Below are 22,229 nucleotides of genomic sequence, written 5' to 3'. Positions count from 1 at the left end.
ACCAAGTGAACCATCATTTGAAGGTCAGGGTAGGAATTATCTGAAGTACCCTCTCGATGTTACTAAGGATTGTATCAAATGGAGCCTCAGGAATCATAGACATGCATCAAGATGCTGCTAAACAGCTTATGGGATCAAAGACATATCTCCTCATAGAGCCCTTAGAGACAAGAGCTTATATCTCCAATTACTATTCAATGTATAGAAGGCTCGGGGGACATAGCTTAACTACTTAAGAGTTTTAACATCAAATAGTAAATAAGAGTCATGAGTCTTGCTCGAAGCTTATGAATAGGATTACCCCAAATTTCATATACATATCTATCGTAATTTATATCCTAAGACATGCCAAAGGAAAATAAAGGATAGGCTTTACATACTAACTATTTTTCATCACATAAAAGACTTGAGAGGCAATAACTCATTTATCGTAAGAGTTCTAACATCAAGAAGTGGGTAAGAGGCATGAATCATACTTGAAGCTTTATGAATAGAATTATCCCCACATTTCATGTACAAACTACTTATGGCTAAGAGATGCCAAGAGAAAAGATGGGATAGCTTTACATAACTTTTATGGAACCACCATAATCAAGCCCGTCTCGTTACCTCTTTAACCTATTTAATACAAGAGTAAAATGAATAGGCTTTGACTTTCTAGCTTGTAAATCTATAAGCAATTATCTATAGGATTCATTTCCTCGTTCCTATTTCTTGACTAGTAAATTGACTAGTTAAGAAGTTAATGGAAATCGGGCAGCATCTACCCTATAACTCGCCCTATCCAAACTTCCAATCTAACCTCTGATTGGTACGGACATACCAACAACAACAACCAGCAGCCATATACAATTAAACCACCTCAATACTACGCAATACAAGTTCCAAACAGCCTAACCAAAATCATGACTTTAAAATACGGTTTTCAATCTTTATTTCGTAAAATCTTAACCACAGGGAAGGGAGCACAATGTGGCTGCATACAGAAACACTTATACCCATTTTCAACCACGTTCCCAGCCCCTCCCCCAATATATACAACCCACCTTCAAATACAAGACCATAATAACAATACCACTAACCAAACTTTAACTCAACTAAAATGCCTCTAATTCTGCCCGTTTATTACGTCAACAATAATGATGTAATTTTCTTACCTCCAACCTTATTTAACACAAGTAATCTTCTCACTACAACACCATTAACTTCAATTTGAAAAGAAGAAAACTTACCTTAGCAACTTAGCTCCTTAACGCGGCTGAAAGTTGAAGAACTTCCCGTTAACCCTCCTTGCTGCCCCAACAATTACTTTATGTCATTAAACACCTTCACGTGATCGAAGTATACCTTAGTTAATTAATTTATGGAGAAAAATTGGAGCCCTACCTTGATGCCAAGCCACAGCCGTAGCTCTCTCTCCCTTTCTCTCTAAGTTTCTCTAAATTTTTCTAAGTAAAAAGATGACAATGAAGTCCTTAGTCATAACTTCATCTTATATACCCTTCTTTGGAGAGTGACATGTGTCAGACCCTAAGGGTGACATGTGTCCAGCCCTTAGGCAGCCACCTTACTCCATGCATCCACCTATATGCTGCCATGTGGCATGGTAGGGTCCACCTCAGTAGGAGCATCACCTACTTTATTCAAGTAGGTGCATCACCTACTTAGTCCAAGTATGTGTATCACCTACTTAATCCTTTTTTGTGGGTTCGTAATTTTGTCTCACTTTAAAAACCTATGTAACTTTTACTACATAAGCTCAATATGTACTCAAGTAGCTTAATTATGTAAGACATCTAAATTGGTAGCTTACGCAAGTAAGTCGAGTTTCACGACTTGTTATTTGGCCTCCAACTCCTTTCAAATCCTTATAACCCTATTTTCAACCTTCACTATTATGGGGCATCACATTTTGCCTTCCTTAGAGTTATTTGATAATGTTATAGATAATCTGGGTCACATGGCAACTTTTAAAAAGCCTAAAAAAATGTTCTAAAGTGCAAAAGTACGGAGCATAACATCTTTCCCTCCTTTAGAACATTCATCCTCGAATGTTATACAAAACCCTCTTCAAGATCTTATATAGACTACAGGGAAATTTCTTTTATTACTACAATATATAATTTTACTGATCAATCAATGTAATAGTTTTAGAGGTTGAGATTACCTGTAGACATAGGGAATAGGTGAGGATATTTATGTTTCATCTCTTCTTTTGCTTCCCAGGTCATCTCTTCTCGATTCTTATTTTGCCACAATACTTTGATGGAAGCTACGTCCTTAGTTCTCAACATCCTAATCTATCGATCCAAGATGGCGATAGGTTTTTCCTCGTAGGATAATTCCTCTGTGACCTAGACATCATTTATGAGAAATACTCTGGATTGGTCACCAGTACATTTGTGAAGCTTCAATACATGAACGACTGGGTGTACTGCTTCCAAATCGGATTATAGGTCCAACTCATAGGAAACTTTGCCTATTCTACGAAAAATATGATAAGGACTAATTTATCTTGAGCTAAGCTTCTCTTTCTTGCCGAACCTCATCACCCCTTCATGGGTGACACATTTAAGAACACCCAATTATCAACTTGAAACTTTAAAGGTCAATGTTGATTATCTGCATATGATTTCTGTCGACTCTGGACTGCTAATAACCTCTCCTAAATGAGCTTCACCTTCTCCACAGCTTGCTAAAGCATGTCTGGGTCTATTAGTCGTGTTTCACCAATATCAAACCAACCAATAGGTGATTTGACGCTTCCTTCCATAGAAAGCCTCATATGGTGCCATTTAGATGCTAGAGTGATAGCTATTAATATAGGCAAACTCAATAAGTGGCAAATGATTGTCTCAGCTACCTCTAAAGTCAATAGCGCAGGCCCACAAAATATCTTCTAGTGTTTGCATAGTATGCTCGGCCTGTCCATCAGTCTAAGGGTGAAATGTTGTACTAAGACTCACTTGTGTTCCCAAACCTTCCTGTAACGATCTCTAAAAGTTGGTTGTGAATTGGTCTCCTCTGTCTGAGATAATAGATGTGGAAACCCCATGAAGTCTTACTACTTCCTTGATATATAATTTTGCATAGTCCTCAGCTGAATTTGTAGTCCTAACTGGAAGGAAGTGGGCTGATTTGTCAGCCTATCTATAATAACCCATAAGGAATCATACTTCTGGAGAGTACGAGGTAAGCCTGTAATGAAGTCCATATTAATTGCTTCCCATTTCTAAGTTGGGATTTCCATCTCCTGTAGTAGCCCACCAGGCTTCTGATGTTCAATTTTAACCTGTTGGCAATTCGGGCATTGGGCTACGAACTCTATTATGTCTTTCTTTATGTTATCCCACCAATATAGACATTTGAGGTCATGATACATCTTTGTTTACCCAACTTCTTCTAAGGCTAGAAGTCCACTGGAAGACACCGGATGAACAGAATAATGGGCAAAGTGTGCCTCTCCTACCACTTGTTATCGTAGCCCTACAATCTCAGGTACACATATTCTGCCCTCATATCTCAGCACTCCATCAGGTGTGATCTCGAATGGAGTCTTTCCCTTTTGAAGAGTTGCATCCCTATACTGTGCTAGAATAGGGTCCTCGTATTAGCACTACTTTACGTCTTCCATGATAGAGGATTCAACAACCCCTAGAACAGGAATTCTACTATCATTCGAATCAACCAAACAGATTTCAAGGTTAGCTAACTGGCCAATCTCGTAGACCATCTATTTCCGTTCTGGTGGTACATATGCCAATCTACCTACCGATTTGCAACTGAATGCTACAATATTTGCTTTCCCTGGGTGGTATAGGATGTAAACATCATAATTCTTCGGCAACTCTAACCACTTTCTTTGCCATAAATTCAGCTCCTTTTGCTTGAAGATGTATTGGAGACTTTTGTGGTCTGTGTAAATATCAACATACATGCCATAAAGATAATGTTTCCATATTTTCAATGCATGAATTACTACTGCTAACTCCAAGTCATGGGTAGGATGATGTTTCTCATGCTTTCTGAGCTGCCGGGAGGCATAGGCTATGACTCTACCATGTTGCATTAGTACACAACCTGGGCCAACATTGGAAGCATCACAATAAATAACGTAGCCATCTGATCTTTTAGGAAGAATTAGAACAGGGGCCATAGTTAACTTATATTTCAATAACTGAAAGCTTCGTTCATAAGCCTCGGTCCACTGGAACTTAGCCGCCTTCTGAGTTAGCCTTGTTAAAGGTGCTGAAATGAAGAAAATCTCTCTACGAACCTCTTGTAGTATCCTGCTAGCCCTAGAAAACTATGTACTTCAATAGGTGTTGTAGGTCTCGTCCAATCCCTCACGGCTTCAATTTTCTGTGTATTTACTCGAATACCATCAGTTGCAATGACATGCCCCAAGAATGCTACTGAAGTCAACCAGAATTCACATTTAGAGAATTTAGTATATAACTTCTGGTGTTGGATCAACCCAAGTAACATCCGCAAATGATCTGTATGTTCCTCTTTCAATTGTGAATAGACTAGAATATCATCAATAAAGATAATCACAAACGAGTCTAGGAATGGTTTGAACACCTGATTCATTAGGTCCATAAACACTGATGGAGCATTCGTCAGCCCAAAAGACATTACTCTAACTCATAATGGCCATATCAGGTTCTGAAAGCAATCTTTGAAATGTCTACTTCCCTTACCCATACCTGATGATAAACTGACCAGATGTCTATCTTCGAGAACCACTTGGCTCCCTGTAACTGGTCAAATAAATTATCAATCCTAGGGAGGGAATATTTGTTCTTTATTGTTACCTTATTCAGCTGCCTATAATCAATGCACATTCGAAGCGAACCATCTTTCTTTCTCACAAATAGTACCGGTGCTCCCCATGGTAATGTGTTGGGCCTAATAAAGCCCTTTTCAAATAAGTCTTTCAGCTGCTCCTTTAGCTCCTTCAATTCTGCAGGTGCTATTCTATACGGAGGGATAGATATGGGTTGAGTATCTGGTAACACATCTACAGTAAACTCTATCTCCCATTCAGGGAGAAGATCTGGGAGTTCATTTGGGAATACATTTGGATATTCATTGACTACTGGTACTGAATGAAGAGTCGGTACCTCTACTTTCAGGTTGTACACATGAACTAGATGGTAAATATACCCCTTTCTAACCATCTTTCTTGCCTTGAGGTATGAAATAAATTTACCCCTCGGCGATGCCGTGTTCCCTAGCCACTCGATAATTGGCTCATCTGGGAACTGAAACCAAACTATTTTGTTTCTACAATCTACGTTAGCATGACAAGAAGCTAACCAATCCATACCTATAATAACATCAAACTCCATCATATCTAATTCTATTAAATCAGCCAAGGTAGGACGACTATATACATCCACCAAGCAGTTTCTGTATATTTGCTTTATTATAACAGAGTCTCCTACCGGTGTGGCTACCTTAAATAGTTCTATTAACTTGGGCTTTATTCTAATTCTACTAGAAACAAAGAGGGATTTATATGATAAGGTGGAGCCTGGATCTATCAATGCATACACGTCCTGGGAGAAGATTGATAATATACCTGTAACCACATTGGATGACGCCTCCTGGTCCTATCTACTAGCCAAGGCGTATATGCAATTTGAAGGGCCGCTAGAATTAGAAGCTCCACTCTAGCCTCTACCACGGCCTGTTGGTGTCTGAATACCCTGCCCCATAGGGCACATAGCCACCGAAGAACATGAACCAGAAACCGACCCAGTAGGCTGAGTTGCACCACTTGGAGTACCCCTGAGTGGATATTCCCTCATAACATGGCCTTGACGGCCACAAGAAAAGCAAGAACCTGTAACCAAATGACATTATCCAAAATGAGTTCTACCATAATGGGGACACTGGGCAACGGTGGTCTTGACAGGCATGAACCCTGGTTTATCTATGAACCTGAAATTCTGGAGATTTGATCTGCTCTTGAATATCCTGTGCTATCAAATCTCCCACCTGTGAACTGTAAGGGTGTACTCTGAGCTAGATGGAAAGGATATCTACTATACTACTGAGGTTGTCCACCTCGAAACTCCCCTGAATAACCAACCAACCTAGCCCTCTTATGTTGGCCTCTATCATACCCTCTATCGGGCTGACGCCCTCTATGACGCTCCTCTACCCCTTGGGCGTATGCCTATACCCGAGCAATATTCATGCCTGGATGAGAAGTCATGGCCATACAGCTATCAACCAAATAGAGATCCAACCCCATCACATAATGATGCACCCTATCAGCTATATAAGCTATAATAGTGGGCGCATGTCTCGCCAATGAGTCAAACTCAAGGCTATAATCTCTGATGCTCCTGCCATTCTGCCTCAACTGTAAGAATTTATCAACTCTGGCTCGTCTCATTTCCGGAGGTAGAAAGTGAACAAGGAAGGCTTCTATAAACTCATCTTATTCTGCTAGAGGAGCACCCTCGCCCCTCGATAATTCCATGGACTTATACTAATTAACGGCTACGTCATACAGCCGATACAAATCCAATTCAACAAACTCAGTCTCCGAGACCCTAATGATTATTAATGTACGTTGTATTTGTTGAATGAACTCCTGTGGGTCATCCGCATGTCTTGACCCATAAAACTCTGGGGGGTTACAATCTAGGAAGTCACGGACCCTCAAACTATCTTATCTATTTGCATCATCTAGTCCATGCCTCCGAGCCTGCCCTGCCATCAATCCGGTCAGCAATTTAACTGAATTTCTCATAGCCTTATCCTCCGCCCCTAGTTGGAGGGTTGGAGGCTCAGGTACTGGAGCTTCAGGATCTGCAGTTGCTTTTTTCCTAAGAGCCTCTAGAGGTGGCGGCGTAGTAGAGCTCGCCGACTGGAGCACAATCTCTGGCATGGACTTGGCACGGGCCCTAGTAACTCTCGGGGTCTGACTAGTTTCTCTCGCTACTGACTTTCCCTTCTAGGCAGTTGTCGCTTTCCTTGGAGGCATTGTTGTAGACCTAATAATCTGTTAGGGAGGAATTATCTTAATACTATAGCTCTATCGCATGATCTTAGATATGAAAGAAAGATAACATCCTAAATGTCCCGTAGCCTCCTGTTTATAGATGTGGTGCACAACACACCAATAAATAATCCTCTATTAGACACGGTCTGTAGACACTCTATGGATGAACTGCTCTGATACCACTTCTATCACGACCTAACCCCATGGGCCATGACTCATGCCCGAACTGGACACTCACGAATACCCCTATTAACGATAATCAGACCATGTATAACTTGAACTTAAGGAAATAGAATGTTGTCTCAAAACTGCCGCAACTTATCAATAGGTAACACAGTACATAAGATGACGAGGCTGGCACTACGAGTGGGAACGTCCCAAAATATACATTATATAGGCACAACCGAACACATATACACACAACCCACACGCATGTCTATAGACCTTTAGGAATAGCAATAGTAACAAATGGCGGGATAGGGTTTCGACATTAAAAGTCAAAGGATTCTTTGTTTAAGTTTAATACATCCATAGTGGAGGAATTTTGGTAAATATTTCCTAAATATGACACCCGCCGTACCCCTGAATAAATGAATATATACATCAAAAGGTTAGTACCAAAACCTAGCCCCTGGCACAATGGAGCACTTCCGAATCGCTGACTCAAACTCCTATGCTGGCGGATCCCCAAAGCGCGTATATATACCTATGGGCATAAAACACAGCCCTCCAAAGGAAGGGGGTCAGTATGATATATGTATTGCGTATATAAAGCATAACATATCATAAGTGAGATCATATCTGAAGTAGAGATTCAGAAGACAAGTATATTACTCAAGAAACCACTGTACTTATATCTTGTGAAATAAAATCATGCATGCTTATATCATATATCATATCCGGCCCTTTAGGGTCTCGGTGAATTTATCATATACATGTAGCACCATCATAAGGCCCAGCGCCATCATCATATCATATATATATATATATACTGTACCCGGTCCTATAGTGAGGGACTCGGTGAATTACCATCTCATTGCATCATCATGTCATCATATAGCATACCCGGCCCTACACGAGCAGAGTAGTAAGTAATAATGCACAATTTAAATCATTATCTGAGACTCGATGAAGTAACCAAGTGAACCATCATTTGAAGGTCAGGGTAGGAATTATCTGAAGTACCCTCTCGATGTAACTAAGGGCTATATCAAATGGAGCGTCAGGAATCATAGACATACATCAAGATGCTGCTAAAAAGCTTATGGGATCAAAGACATCTGTCCTCATAGAGCCCTTAGGGACAAGAGCTTATATCTTCAATTACTATTCAATGTATAGAAGGCTCGGGGGACATAGCTCAACTACTTAAGAGTTTTAACATCAAATAGTGAATAAGAGTCACAAGTCTTGGTCGAAGCTTATGAATAGGATTACCCCAAATCTTATATACATATCAGTCGTAACTTATATCCTAAAACATGCCAAAGGAAAAGAAAGGATAGGCTTTACATACTAACTACTTTTCATCACATAAAAGACTTGAGAGGCAATAACTCATTTATCGTAAGAGTTCTAACATCAAGAAGTGGGTAAGAGGCATGAATCATACTCGAAGCCTTATGAATAGAATTATCCCCACATTTCATATACAAACTACTTATGGCTAAGACATGCCAAGAGAAAAGATGGGATAGTTTTACATAACCTTTATGGAACCACCATAATCAAGCCCGCCTCATTACCTCTTTAACCTATTTAATACAAGAGTAAAATGAATAGGCTTCGACTTTCTAGATTGTAAATCTATAAGCAATTATCTATAGGATTCATTTCCTCATTCCTACTTCTTGACTAGTATATTGACTAGTTAAGAAGATAACGGAAATCGGGCAGCATCTCCCTTATAACTCGCCCTATCTGAACTTCCAATCTAACCTCCGATTGGTACAGTCATACCAACAACAACAACCAGCAGCCATATACAATTAAACTACCTCAATACTAAGAAATACAAGTTTCAAACAGCCCAACCAAAATCACGACTTTAAAATACGGTTTTCAATCTTTATTTCGTAAAATCTTAACCACAGGGAAGGAAGCGCAATGTGGCTGCATACGGCAGCACTTATACCTATTTTCAACCATGTTCTCCCCCCCCCTAACATCTACAACCCACCTTCAAATACAACACCATAATAACGACAACACTAACCAAACTTTAACTCAACTAAAATGCCTACAATTCTGCTCATTTATTACGTCAATAATAACGATGTAATTTTTTTACCTCCAACCTTATTTAACACAAGTAATCTTCTCACTACAACATCATTAAATTCAATTTGAAAGGAAGAAAACTTACCTTAGCAACTTAGCTCCTTAACGCGGCTAAAAGTTGAAGAACTTCCCGTTAACCCTCCTTGTTGCCCCAATAATTACTTTACGTCATTAAACACCTTCATGTGATCGAAGTATATCTTAGCTAATTAATTTATGGAGCAAAATTGGAGCCTTACCTTGCTACCAAGCCACAGTCGTAGCTCTCTCTCCCTCTCTCTCCATGTTTCTCTAAATTTTTCTAAGTAAAAAGATGGACAATGAATTCCTTAGTCATAACTTCAGCTTATATACCCTTCTTTGGAAAGTGACATGTGTCATCCCCTAAGGGTGACAGTGTCCAGCCCTTAGGCAGCCACCTCATTCCATACAGCCACCTATATACTGCTACGTGGCATGGTGGGGTCCACCTCAGTAGGTGCATCACCTACTTCGTTCAAGTAGGTGCATCGCCTACTTAGTCCAAGTATGTGTATCACCTACTTACTCCTTTTTTGTGGGTTCGTAATCTTGTCTCACTTTAAGAACCTATGTAATTTTTACTACATAAGCTCGATATGTACTCAAGTAGCTTAATTATGTAAGACATCCAAATTGGTAGCTTACACAACTAAGTCGAGTTCCACACCTTGTTATTTGGCCTCCAACTCTTTTCAAATCCTTATAACCCTATTTCCAACCTTCACTATTATGGGGCATCACATTCTCCCTTCCTTAGAGTTATTTGATAATGTTATAGATAATCCGGGTCACATGGCAACTTTTAAGAAGCCTAAGAAAATGTTCTAAAGTGCAAAAGTATGGAGCATAACATCTTTCCCTCCTTTAGAACATTCGTCCTCGAATGTTATACAAAACCCTCTTCAAGATCTTATACAGACTACAGGGAAATTTGTTTTATTGCTACAACATACAATTTTACTGAGCAATCAATGTAATAGTTTCAGAGGTTGAGATTACCTGTAGACATAGGGAATAGGTGAGGATATTTATGTTTCATCTCTTCTTCTGCTTCCCAGGTCATCTCTTCTCGATTCTTATTTCGCCACAATACTTTGACGGAAGCTACGTCCGTAGTTCGCAACCTCCTAATCTGCCGATCCAGGATAGCGATAGGTTGCTCCTCATAGTGTTTGCTTTCTTTTTTTATTATTATTTTTGTCTTGTAGATCCTCCTTGATTTTCTACTGATAAATCTTTGCTGATTTCTTTGCTTCTTTCCTTTTTGTGATACCTGTATTATTATAATCAAAAATAGCTCCAACAAATTTGAGTAAGGCAGGATAAACAACAATGTTGATTCTAAGCAAATCACATGTAGTGGGACAACCCTCAATGAGGATGCTAAGTTCATAAGAGGGGGTGTATATGACACCCCAAGTTACACATCAGCAAAACACAAGAGAAATGTTGCGTATATAAGTAAGCAGACTTTATACACTAGTGACGCATTTTAAAGTCGTGTGGATCTAGATCCAAAGCAATCAATATCACTAGCGGACAGATCCATTACAAATACGTTGTGACCAAAACAATTGAAGCAACAACAAGGAGTTCTCAGCAAAGTAGAGAAAAAACAGATAAAAATTAAAGGGAATCGAATCGAAGGGAAAGAGTAAGGGAAGAAAAATATATAGAAAGAAAAAGGAAATTACTCGTTGAAAATATATGTTTTGGTGGGTATTGGTGATGGAACATAGAGAGGTGACAGGACATAATGGGTGGAAAATACAAGTGTATCTAACAAAATACAATTATGATATATTGAAATACACTAAAATACAATTATGAGTTGCATGTGTGGCATTTTGGGGTGATGGTTATACCTAAATCAAAAAATTAGTTATAAATCAAAATTAGGCAAACTATAGGTACAAACAGAGATGGATTCAAGATTATATTTGGATGATCTAGGTGCCACGTTGCTTAGAACAGTAATGTATATAGCATAAACTTCAGGTGTCACGCTGCTTTGAACAGTAGCATATGTAGCATAATATTTATGGAAAAATATTCTTGATATTTATTAGCAAGTTTTTACACAAAATTTTGACTTGTACAATTGATTCAATCAAGAGTTTAGTTAAACGAGGTCTACGATCTATTCTACTTATATATAATTTTTATATAATTAATTTGCTATAAAACGTTTCAAGAAAATACACCCAGTCGAGCACAAAGTTGCTTCCTAAAGGCGTCAAACTTGACCTTAAACCACTGATACCACAAGAATTATTGTATTTTTGAGTGTCATGGTTAATATATTTATATATATATATATATATATATATATATATATATATATATATATATATATGTGTGTGTGTGTGTGTTTATAAATTAACCGAGACTATGGGGTGCCACGGCACCCCCTCCATTCTACATAGATCTACCCCTAGCTACAAATTGTAATTATGCTCCAAATTATATACATGTTTATGAAATGTCTTCCATTTTTGGGGTTGCACCCACATTGGGATATGACTAAATTTAATTTAGGAAATTTACATAGATTTACTATATTAAGAAAATATTTATCGTTTATATTAATAATATTTTTTTCACTGAACACTTATAATACAGTTTTAATACATATTATCGAGAATAATCTATAAAACACATATAATACAAGTTTTATTCATGGATAGTACATTTATCACACACTTTAATTGATATACTTATAATATATTGTGTCAATTTCTTATCAAACAAGCATAATATATTTTAAAACACTTATAATACATTTATATTGCATGCATAATTCACTTTTAATACATAAAAAACTTATCATAGCATTGTTATGTATTGTTATAGATGGTAATAAATAAAAAGTATCGCTAAAATCAATAATTATTTATTAAAAGTTATTCGCCCAAGTAATTTTTTCATTTAAATTTGCGCATTGTAGGGCCCATTTTTGGGGATAGCACTTCCAATATAATCTTTTTCATAAAAATGCAGGTTTTTCCTTTCAAATGGGTTGGCATTTATTTCTCTTTAGCAAACGAATTTATGCATAGTAGAAGATAAGTTCTTTAAAAGTTGTAGAATATTAAATATAGATTTATATCCCTGAATAAAATTATTTATTGTGAAAAATGAAAATTAAAGACCAATACAAAATAAGGACAAAGTGCAAATTACTCGATTTTTTCGTATTCTCAAAGGCTCGTATGCCTCAGCGTCTGCATTGTACCTCAAGTGAACAGAAATACTTATTTGAATGTGTGTTTTAAATGATATATAAGCTTTTCACTTACAGATTTTCAACTTAACTTTTTTTTCTAAGTGAAGTTATATATATAAGTGTTTGCATATCAAGAAAATGATATAACTGAATTAATAATGAGATCAAGGACACTCGTATCAATTTAACTTATTTGATTCGATGTATTTTTAAATAAATTAAGTAAGAAAATAAATGAAATCGAATAAGTAGCTTTTTAGTAATATTAAAAAAATTGTATAACTCTTAAGTTGTTCAGACCTATTAAGTAGTTATAAAAATAAAATAAATATAATTAATAATTAAAATCTAAATAGTTAATATTTAATTTTTCATTAAGTGCAGACAAACAGCACTAATAATCCACTGCGTACGTCAAGTTTCCAAAATTTGTCTAACATTACTTTTTACAAGAAAAAGCTTATAAACCCTCTTATAATAAAGTTGTCATGTTTCCAGAACCATTCTCTACCTCATTATTCTTCTACTTTTGCCTTATCATAGATGCGGTGGCGGAACTAGAATTTTAAAAGGGAGATTCAAAATCGAAGTAGACACATAAATTAGTCGAAGTGGGTTTGACATCTATTTTATATACATAAAAAAATATTTTAACTATTAATAAATAATATAATTTTCTGTCGAAAGAGATTCAAATGAACTCCTAGTCATAAGGTGGCTCCGTCACTGCATGGATGTATTCACTCAGATTTGATGTAATAAAAGTAACAATTTTGGAAAACATTATGATAAAACTCTTCGGTCCTCACAAATCTAGAAGAAGCAAAAGTTGAGGAAAAAGAAAAGAAGAAGAAAAAAATAGCAGAAGAAATGATGAGGAAATGCAGAAAAGTTTTTAAATAATAAAGCAAAGAAAAGATATTATTGGAACCTAGTAAAGAAAAAGAAGAAAAAAAAAGATGCAAACGTAAGCACAAAAGCAAAAAAAAAGGATTTTTTTTTAAAAGGAAAATTAGTAGGCTCGAGTATTTCTATGATATTATGAATGTTTCAATTATTATTTAAAAACTTAATTAGCTTGTTATGAGACAAAGCAAATGTATTTGTCATGATGAGTAATTAATATTTAGATATGAACAACATCAGCGGTCAGCCTTTCGCCATGTTCTTAACGACAAATTAAAGATGGAGCCTTAATTGTCATGGATTTGATAGAATTCGACTTTATTTTTATTTTATATTTTAAAAGTTATTTAATATGTATACAATCACACTCACTACATTCCACTCAGATTATATATAGGATTATAAGAAAATATAAAAAGTCAGGAGAATAATTTAAAATTGAAGTAGGAAACTGAATTTGTTTAAACTTAGATATTTATTTAATTTACTTTCTTTTGCGTTTCTTGTTCTTGTCCGCTCATCTCTAGGGCTCAACTTCACCTTCATCTCCATTTAAGTGTCCTTTCCACACGATTTTCATCCTACAAACCTCTAATCATGTTGACAAAATCATAACAAAAAATAAGCAAACAAGATGGATTTTGATCTCAAAATTAGCTATAATATGAATTTCAATTGGGTTTTAGGCATATAAATACGCACAAGATCAATGGAATATCAAATACATTTTGAAATACAGATACATATAGAGAGAGAGGGGCGAGTAAGAGAGAGGGAAAGAGGCGAGCGAAATAAGAGAGAGGCAAGAAAGAGTTAATATATCTCGGATATATGTGAATCAGGATACAATATATCTAAAATAAATTACATTTAATTTGATCCATATCAAAGATATATGTATCTAAGTGTGTCATATATATGTATCTGACGAAATAAATATGGTACGAAAGATAATTTAGAAAACTAAAAACTCTCAACATCTATCCCCCACTCCCTCTAACTTAAGTTGCAAGGGATAAAACAAATGCCCACCATTGCAACACCCCACCCCACCCCACATTGTCTTGTTTATGAAAAATTGTCCAGTTTGATGCAGACTTGCACCAAATCTTATCTGTCTGTTTATCTCTTTTTATCTTGCTTTCATTTTAACGTCAAAATCTGTCTTTTCAACTGAGATTAGCTGTACGCACCAAATCGACAACACGTTACAAACTATACTTTACAGTCCTACTTATCATTTACCCGGATTTGGTATCATTTACGTTATTATGATCTTTATAGCTTCTTTAAACAAAAGTTCTATTGAGGATAAGCAATAGATGCAATCAAACTTCTCTGTAACGCATTCAAAAAAAAAGAAAAGGTAACATGAAAGGGGAATGTAATAGTGAAGAAATCAATGCTGAAAATAGTAAGAACAGTAACAATAATATATATACGATAACCTAAGCAAAAGGTAATAATTATTAGGAACGAAAATAATTAGGTGTCATGCGGAAGCTAGCAAAGCAAACCTCGAATGACCATGAGTAAGAAGACAACGAGAAATATACCAAAAGAGACACAAGCATTTAACGTAGTTCGGTCAACCGACCTACATCCACAAGAGAAGATGAGCAATCCACTATAAATATGAGAGTACAAATAATCGAGAGAAATAACCTCACACAATTTACTCGGAATAAAAAGAGGTTCACACAAATGCTAACGTAACACTTGTGTCTCACCGTTTCTCCCCCAACACAAAACTCTCAAAGCCCCTAGGACTACATTGTGAATGCTACCAAGTTAGAAGGAATAAGCCTCTATTTATAGAGTCATAAATATTTCTTTATAAGAAAAAAGGATGTAACACCCCTCAAAAATTTTCCCTAAGATTCGGACCCTTCTTGTATACGGGTAGGGTCGAACCTGAGTATTGAGGGGCATATGCATGAGCTAGGATGAGTCCCCGAGAAATTTAAGGATGTTGAAGGCGATGTGGGGTCACGAAGGATCCCTAGGACCAAGCTAAGTCCAAAAGATTCGTCGTGGCTAAGCTTTAGGATGAGTTCGTAAAAGGGATCGACTTTTAATGACCCTATCTTTTGAAAGACGACAATTTGGGTGGCCCACGACCTATCAAATTACAGGTCGTCGAGTCTTCTTTCCAACGCCACCAAGAAACATGCCTCAGTAGTTTGGTCTCTGGCGCGGCGCGCCACTACGAGGTGTGCAGGTTTTAGGTGTAATCGGCCTGGCGCTGCAATGGTGCTATGCGCCACTATCACGCCAGGTGCATTTTTGCCTATTTTTCAGAACTTTGAGAAGGGGCAATTTGGGAATTGTCCCAAATTATATATGTATCCTCCTTGAGCATTTGGAGACACATTTTTCAGCCTCCACTCTCTCTCTAGAAAAGCCCTAGAAAACTCTCTCCTCTTCATCTTCTTCTTCTTCTCCATTTCCAACAAGAGATTGTTCCAAGAGCTTCAAGACTTCAAGCTTTCCATTGAAGACCCAACAACAAGGTTTCTTCAAGAGTCTATTCTAAGGTATGTAAGGCTATCTAAAACATGGGTTGAGTCCACCCATGTGCCCTATATCTTCTTTGAGGATAAATGCCCATAGAAATGGAGTTTCTTGCTAGGGTTGTGTTCAAATGAGTTTTGTTGTCTATTAGGGTAATTTTTGCTATGTTGATGAGGTTTAGTCAAGAACTTCCAAAAAGAGTCTTTGTGTGAGTATGAGTTGATGAAGATGAGTTGTTAAATATGTTTTATTGATTTTCTTAGCTATGTGGATTATGATAAAGGATGCTATTTTCTTTAAAATGATGCTTATCTTGAATTGTAGATTTAAAGCCTTGGAATTGTGATGAGATTGAAAGATTGATTAAATGGATAGAGGAAATGATTGGTTATGTTTACATGTTGCTATAAATGTGCCTTTAAATTTCTCTTGAAAGATGTAATTTAGAGATGATAGATTGAGCTAGAGTGGATGAGTTGACAAGGTTTAAATGAGACTTGTCGATATGATTTGATTGAGTCGATTGGATGGAGTTTTATGAGCATTAAGTTTTTGGAGGAGTATCGAGCACCGAATTGGATAAGAGTAAAGTCCATACTCAAATCCAATAACTACGTCGCCAAACGTAGGAGGGGATTGAACCATTAAAGTCGGATGTTTTTCCAAATATTTGTCCTGACATTATAAGACTTTGTTGGATTGGATCCATGATTGGTTGACTCGTTCATGCCTTGGCAAAGTATGAACGGACGCGGAAACAACGTCGGCTTGTTGTACTGTCACTGGCTTATAAGTGATGGTTGTCGGATAAGAGAAACTCCCAAATAGGTCTTGATAGTACTCTGAGTCAGACTGAGTTGAATGATATGTGATTGGTCCCGTCTAAATCATATTCTTGTTTAGACTTAGGATATTTGAGTGAGTCGTCTTGTATATATATATATATATGAGTTGAGATTCCGAGTTGACTGATTCTTCCTTGATATTCGTTGTATTCGGCCATTTTACATACTCGTACATTCCATGTACTGACGCCAGTTGGCCTGCATCGTTTCATGGTGCAGAGATAGGTACTAGAGATCATCAACCGGTGCTCCGTTGAAGATCCACATACACTTTCCGCTAGTTGGTGAATCCTCCTAGTTCTCGGAGGATGTTGAGCCTTCTTGTACAGTTTTATTATCATTTCCCTTACTTTGATTGTTGGTAGCTATAGACTTGTCATTGGCACCTTTTAGACTTTGATAGAGGCTTCATAGACTGGAGTGTGGGGAGGTTGAACGGTTATTTTGAGGAGTCTTATTATATTTGTTTGTTGAGTTGATGAATGTTTGGCCTTCGGCCCCCATATTGTGAATAGTATTTCATTAATTGAGTTTCCGCTAAGAGAATGTGATTGAATGAATGTGTGATTGGACCAGGTGGTTCGCTTGGAGGTCAGAAATGGCCTTCGGGTGCCGGTTACGTCTAGGGTACCCTCCCGAGGCGTGACAAACATGGTATCAGAGCCCAGAGTTCAAGTGTCCTAGGGAGTCTATGAAGCCGTGTCTAGTAGAGTCTTGCTTATGGGTGTGTTGTGCACCACACTTATAAGCAGGAGGTTATAGGACATTAGGAATTGTTTCACTTCTTTCATACTCTGACTTCGTTCGATAGAGTTAAACTCTATAAAACTTCCTTTCTAATTCGTACGTTTATACGTTACACATAATTCCTCCTAAACGTATGGCTAGCTAGAGAAATATTGATAACGCCGAGATGCCCCAATCAGAGGTACGCCCAGCAAGGGCTAGAGGCCGACCTGCGAGGTATGCAGAGGCGCCTAAAGTGCCTGCTACCCCACCTGTACCCACATCAGAGGCAGAATTTCGAGGAGCAATTGCAATGCTCACTCAATTAATGGCTGCCTGAAATGGTAACCAGAGTTCGCCGGCTCTTAGCTCTAATTCCCAAGAGCCGTCTGCTGCCACTAGAATTAGAGACTTTCTAAGAATGAATCCGCCAGCATTCACAGGTTCGAAGGTTGATGAGGACCCCCAAAATTTTATTGATGAGATGTGGAAAATTTTGAAAGCTATGTATGCTACGGAAATTGAGGGGGTTGAGTTGGTGTCTTATCAACTCAAGGATGTGAAAAACATCTAGTATAACCAATGGGAGCAAGGTAGGGGTGAATATGCTGAACCTGCTAGGTGGGATGAGTTTGAGGGAGCTTTTCTTGACCGCTTCTTTCCCCGAGAGTTGAGGGAAGCGAAAGTGGAGGAATTTGTGAATCTGAAACAAGAAGGCATGACTGTTAAGGAGTATGGCCTGAAGTTCATCCAGTTGTCCAGGTATGCTCCAGAAATGATCCGAGATATGAGGTCAAAGATGAGGAAGTTCGTCTCCGGGTTAGGGAGGCATGTGAAGAAGGAGTGCAAAGCGGCATTGCTAATCTCCGATATGGATATTTCCAGACTAATGGTGTATGCTCAACAGGTGGAGGATGAGAAGAAAAAGGACAAAGAGGAGCATCTGATCAAAAAGGCAAGATCAGTTGGGCATGAGAATGAGCAGAGGCAAAACAGGGGCAACAGGTCTTTCTTCCAGAAGAGGCCTCCCAATTATGCCTCATCTATCGCAAATGCACCTATGCCGCAGAACAGGTATGACCGGCAAGGACAGAGTCGCCAGAATTTCAGACCCCAGGGTTCTCAATCACAAGCTAGCATGGGTCAAGGTTCGTAAGGAAAGCCACCATGCATCAAGTGTGGTAAACTCCATTTGGGAGAGTGCAGAGCGGGGAGGGCCAGTTGTTATAAATGCGGCCAAATGAACCATTTTCAGAGACAGTGTCCAGCATGGGGAGACAGGGCCCAGTTCTCTACTACCGCACCACCGACTAGGGGTGAGCAGAGGGGCAGTACTTCAGGCACGAGGGGAGGTACGAACCGTTTATATGCCATGGGTAGTCGCCAAGATCAAGAGAACTCTCCACACGTCGTGACGAGTATGATTCGAGTCTCTTCTCTTGATTGTTATGTATTGATGGATCCGGGTGCCACCCTATCCTTTGTAACTCCTTACATGGCTAGTAAATTCAATAAAATTCCTAAATGTCTTCTTGAGCCTTTCAGTGTAACCACTCTTGTGGGTGATTCTGTCTTAGCTGAGAGAGTCTATAGGGATTGCACTGTGTCAATTCATCATAGAGATACCTTGGCTGACTTGGTTGAGTTGGACATGGTTGATTTCGATGTGATCCTTGGCATGGACCGGTTTTATGTCTGTTATGCCTCTATTGATTGTAGGACTCGGGTGGTTAAGTTCAAATTCCTGAACGAAGCTGTCATAGAGTGGAGGGGTAGTCCTGTTACGCCTAAGGGTAAGTTTATTTCTTACCTTAGGGCCAGGAAGCTAATCTCAAAAAGGTGTATCTATCACATTGTCCGAGTGAAAGATGGCAATGTTGAGTCTCCATCTCTCGAGTTGGTCCCGATTGTCAATGAGTTTCCCGACGTCTTTCCTGAGGATCTGCCTGGAGTCCCTCCTGATAGGGAGATCGACTTCGGGATTGATGTTCTTCCTGACACCCAGCATATCTCAATCCCTCCATATAGAATGGCCCCAGCAGAGTTGAAAGAGTTGAAGGAACAGTTGAAGGACTTGTTAGATAAGGGATTCATTAGGCCGAGCGTCTCACCATGGGGTGCTCCGGTCCTATTCGTGCGAAAGAAGGATGGGTCCCTTAGAATGTGTACTGACTACAGGCAGCTGAATAAGGTCACGATAAAGAACAAATACCCTCTCCCCAGAATAGATGATTTATTTGATCAACTTCAGAGTGCCACGTGTTTCTCAAAGATAGACTTGAGATTCGGCTACCATCAGTTGAAAGTGAGGGAATGTGATATTCCGAAGACCGCTTTTTGGACTCGTTATAGCCACTTTGAGTTTTTGGTCATGTCCTTTGGGTTGACAAATGCCCCTACAGCTTTCATGGATCTCATGAACCGGGTGTTTAAATCATATCTTGATATGTTTGTGATTGTATTCATAGATGATATTCTGGTCTACTCCAAGAATAAAGAGAAGCACGCCTATCATCTTAGAGTCGTTTTACAAACCTTGAGAGACCAGGTATTATATGCAGTGTTCTCTAAATGTGAATTTTGGCTTGCATCAGTGGCCTTTTTAGGCCACATTATGTCTGGAGATGGTATTCAGGTTGACGCCCAGAAGATTGAAACTGTGAAGAATTGGCCCAGTCCCACATCCCCGACAGAGATAAGAAGCTTCTTGGGTTTGGCCGGCTATTATCGAAGGTTTGTAGAGGGATTCTCATCCACATAATCACCATTGACTAAGCTGACTCAAAAGAAGGCTAAGTTCCAATGGTCCGATGCTTGTGAGGAGAGTTTCCAGAAACTGAAGGCCAAGCTAACCACTACTCCTGTCCTAACCTTGCCCGATGGGACAGAGGGCTTTGTGGTCTACTGTGATGCATCCAGAATTGGTTTGGGTTGTGTGCTGATGCAAAGGGGGAAGGTGATAGCCTATGCTTCAAGACAGCTTAAGGTCCATGAGAGGAACTACCCAACTCATGACCTCAAGCTGGCAGCTGTGGTGTTTGCGCTTAAAATCTGGCGCCACTACTTGTATGGAGTGCATGTTGACGTATTCACCGATTACAAGAGCTTACAATATGTCTTCAGCCAGAAAGAACTCAACCTGAGTCAAAGGAAATGGCTCGAGCTACTCAAGGACTACGACATGAGCATCCTCTACCATCCAGGTAAAGCTAATGTTGTTGCTGATGCTCTTAGCAGGTTGTCTATGGGTAGCACTGCCCATGTGGAGGAGGGAAGGAGGGAATTGGCGAAGGAGGTACATCGATTAGCCCGATTGGGAGTTCGACTCGAAGAGAACAATGAAGGTAGAGTAAACGTTCGAGATGGGGCTACGTCCTTACTTGTAGCAGAGGTAAAGGAGAAACAGGATCAGGATCCCATCCTCCTCCGGTTGAAAGAAGTTGTTCACAAACAAGGGGTGATGGTTTTCACCAAAGGGGGAGATGGTGTGTTGAGGTACCAAAGTAGATTGTGTGTACCTGATGTCGATGATGTTCGAGAGAGGATTATGGCCGAAGCGCATAGTTACAGAAACTCTATTCATCCAGGCTCCACAAAAATATACCATGACTTGAGGGAAATCTATTGGTGGAGTGGGATGAAGAGGGATATTGCGGAATTTGTTTCCAAGTGCCCGAATTGCCAATAGGTGAAGGTTGAGCATTAAAGGCCATGTGGTTTAGCCCAAAACATAGAAATTCCAGAATGGAAATGGGAGATGATCAATATGGACTTTATTACAGGCTTACCGAGGTCCCGAAAGCAACACGATTCCATTTGGGTGATTGTGGATAGAATAACGAAATCAGCTCACTTCTTGGTGGTTAAGACTACTGACACCACAGAAGATTATGCAAAGTTGTACATATAGGAGATTGTCAGATTGCATAGGGTCCCTTTGTCTATCATCTTAGACAGAGGAGTCCAATTCACTTCCTAATTTTGGAAATCCTTTCAGAAAGGATTAGGTTCGAAGGTGAACTTGAGTACAGCCTTCCACCCCCAGACAGATGGCCAAGCAGAGCGCACCATCCAGACATTGGAAGATATGTTGAGGGCATGTGTACTTGACTTTAAGGGAAATTGGGATGATCACTTACCTCTCATAGAGTTTGCATATAACAATAGCTATCACGCAAGTATCCAAATGGCTCCTTATGAAGCTTTGTATGGGAGGAGGTGTAGATCGCCCATTGGGTGGTTTGAAGTTGGTGAGATTGAGTTGATTGGGCCTGACTTTGTTCACCAAGCCATGGAGAAGGTGAGAGTTATCCAAGATAGGCTAAAGACAGCCCAAAGCCGCCAAAAATCTTACACTTATGTGAGGAGGAGAGACTTGGAGTTTGAGGTGGGTGATTGGGTATATTTGAAAGTGTCACCCATGAAGGGTGTCATGAGGTTTGGAAGGAAAGTGAAGCTCAGTCCTCGATATATTGATCCTTACCAGATTTTGAGGCAGATTGGGAGTGTTGCCTATGAGTTGGAGTTACCTTCAGAGCTAGCCTCTATTCATCCGGTGTTCTACGTTTTGATGTTGAAGAAGTGCTTGGGTGATCCCTCGTTGGTAGTCCCCATTGATAGCGTTGGAATTAAGGATAGCTTGTCTTATGAAGAGGTTCCGGTCCAAATTCTTGATCGCCAAATTCATAAG

The sequence above is a fragment of the Solanum dulcamara genome, chromosome 10 (assembly GCF_947179165.1).
Source record: "Solanum dulcamara chromosome 10, daSolDulc1.2, whole genome shotgun sequence".
NCBI lineage: Eukaryota > Viridiplantae > Streptophyta > Magnoliopsida > Solanales > Solanaceae > Solanum > Solanum dulcamara.
This window is presented reverse-complemented; position numbering follows the sequence as displayed.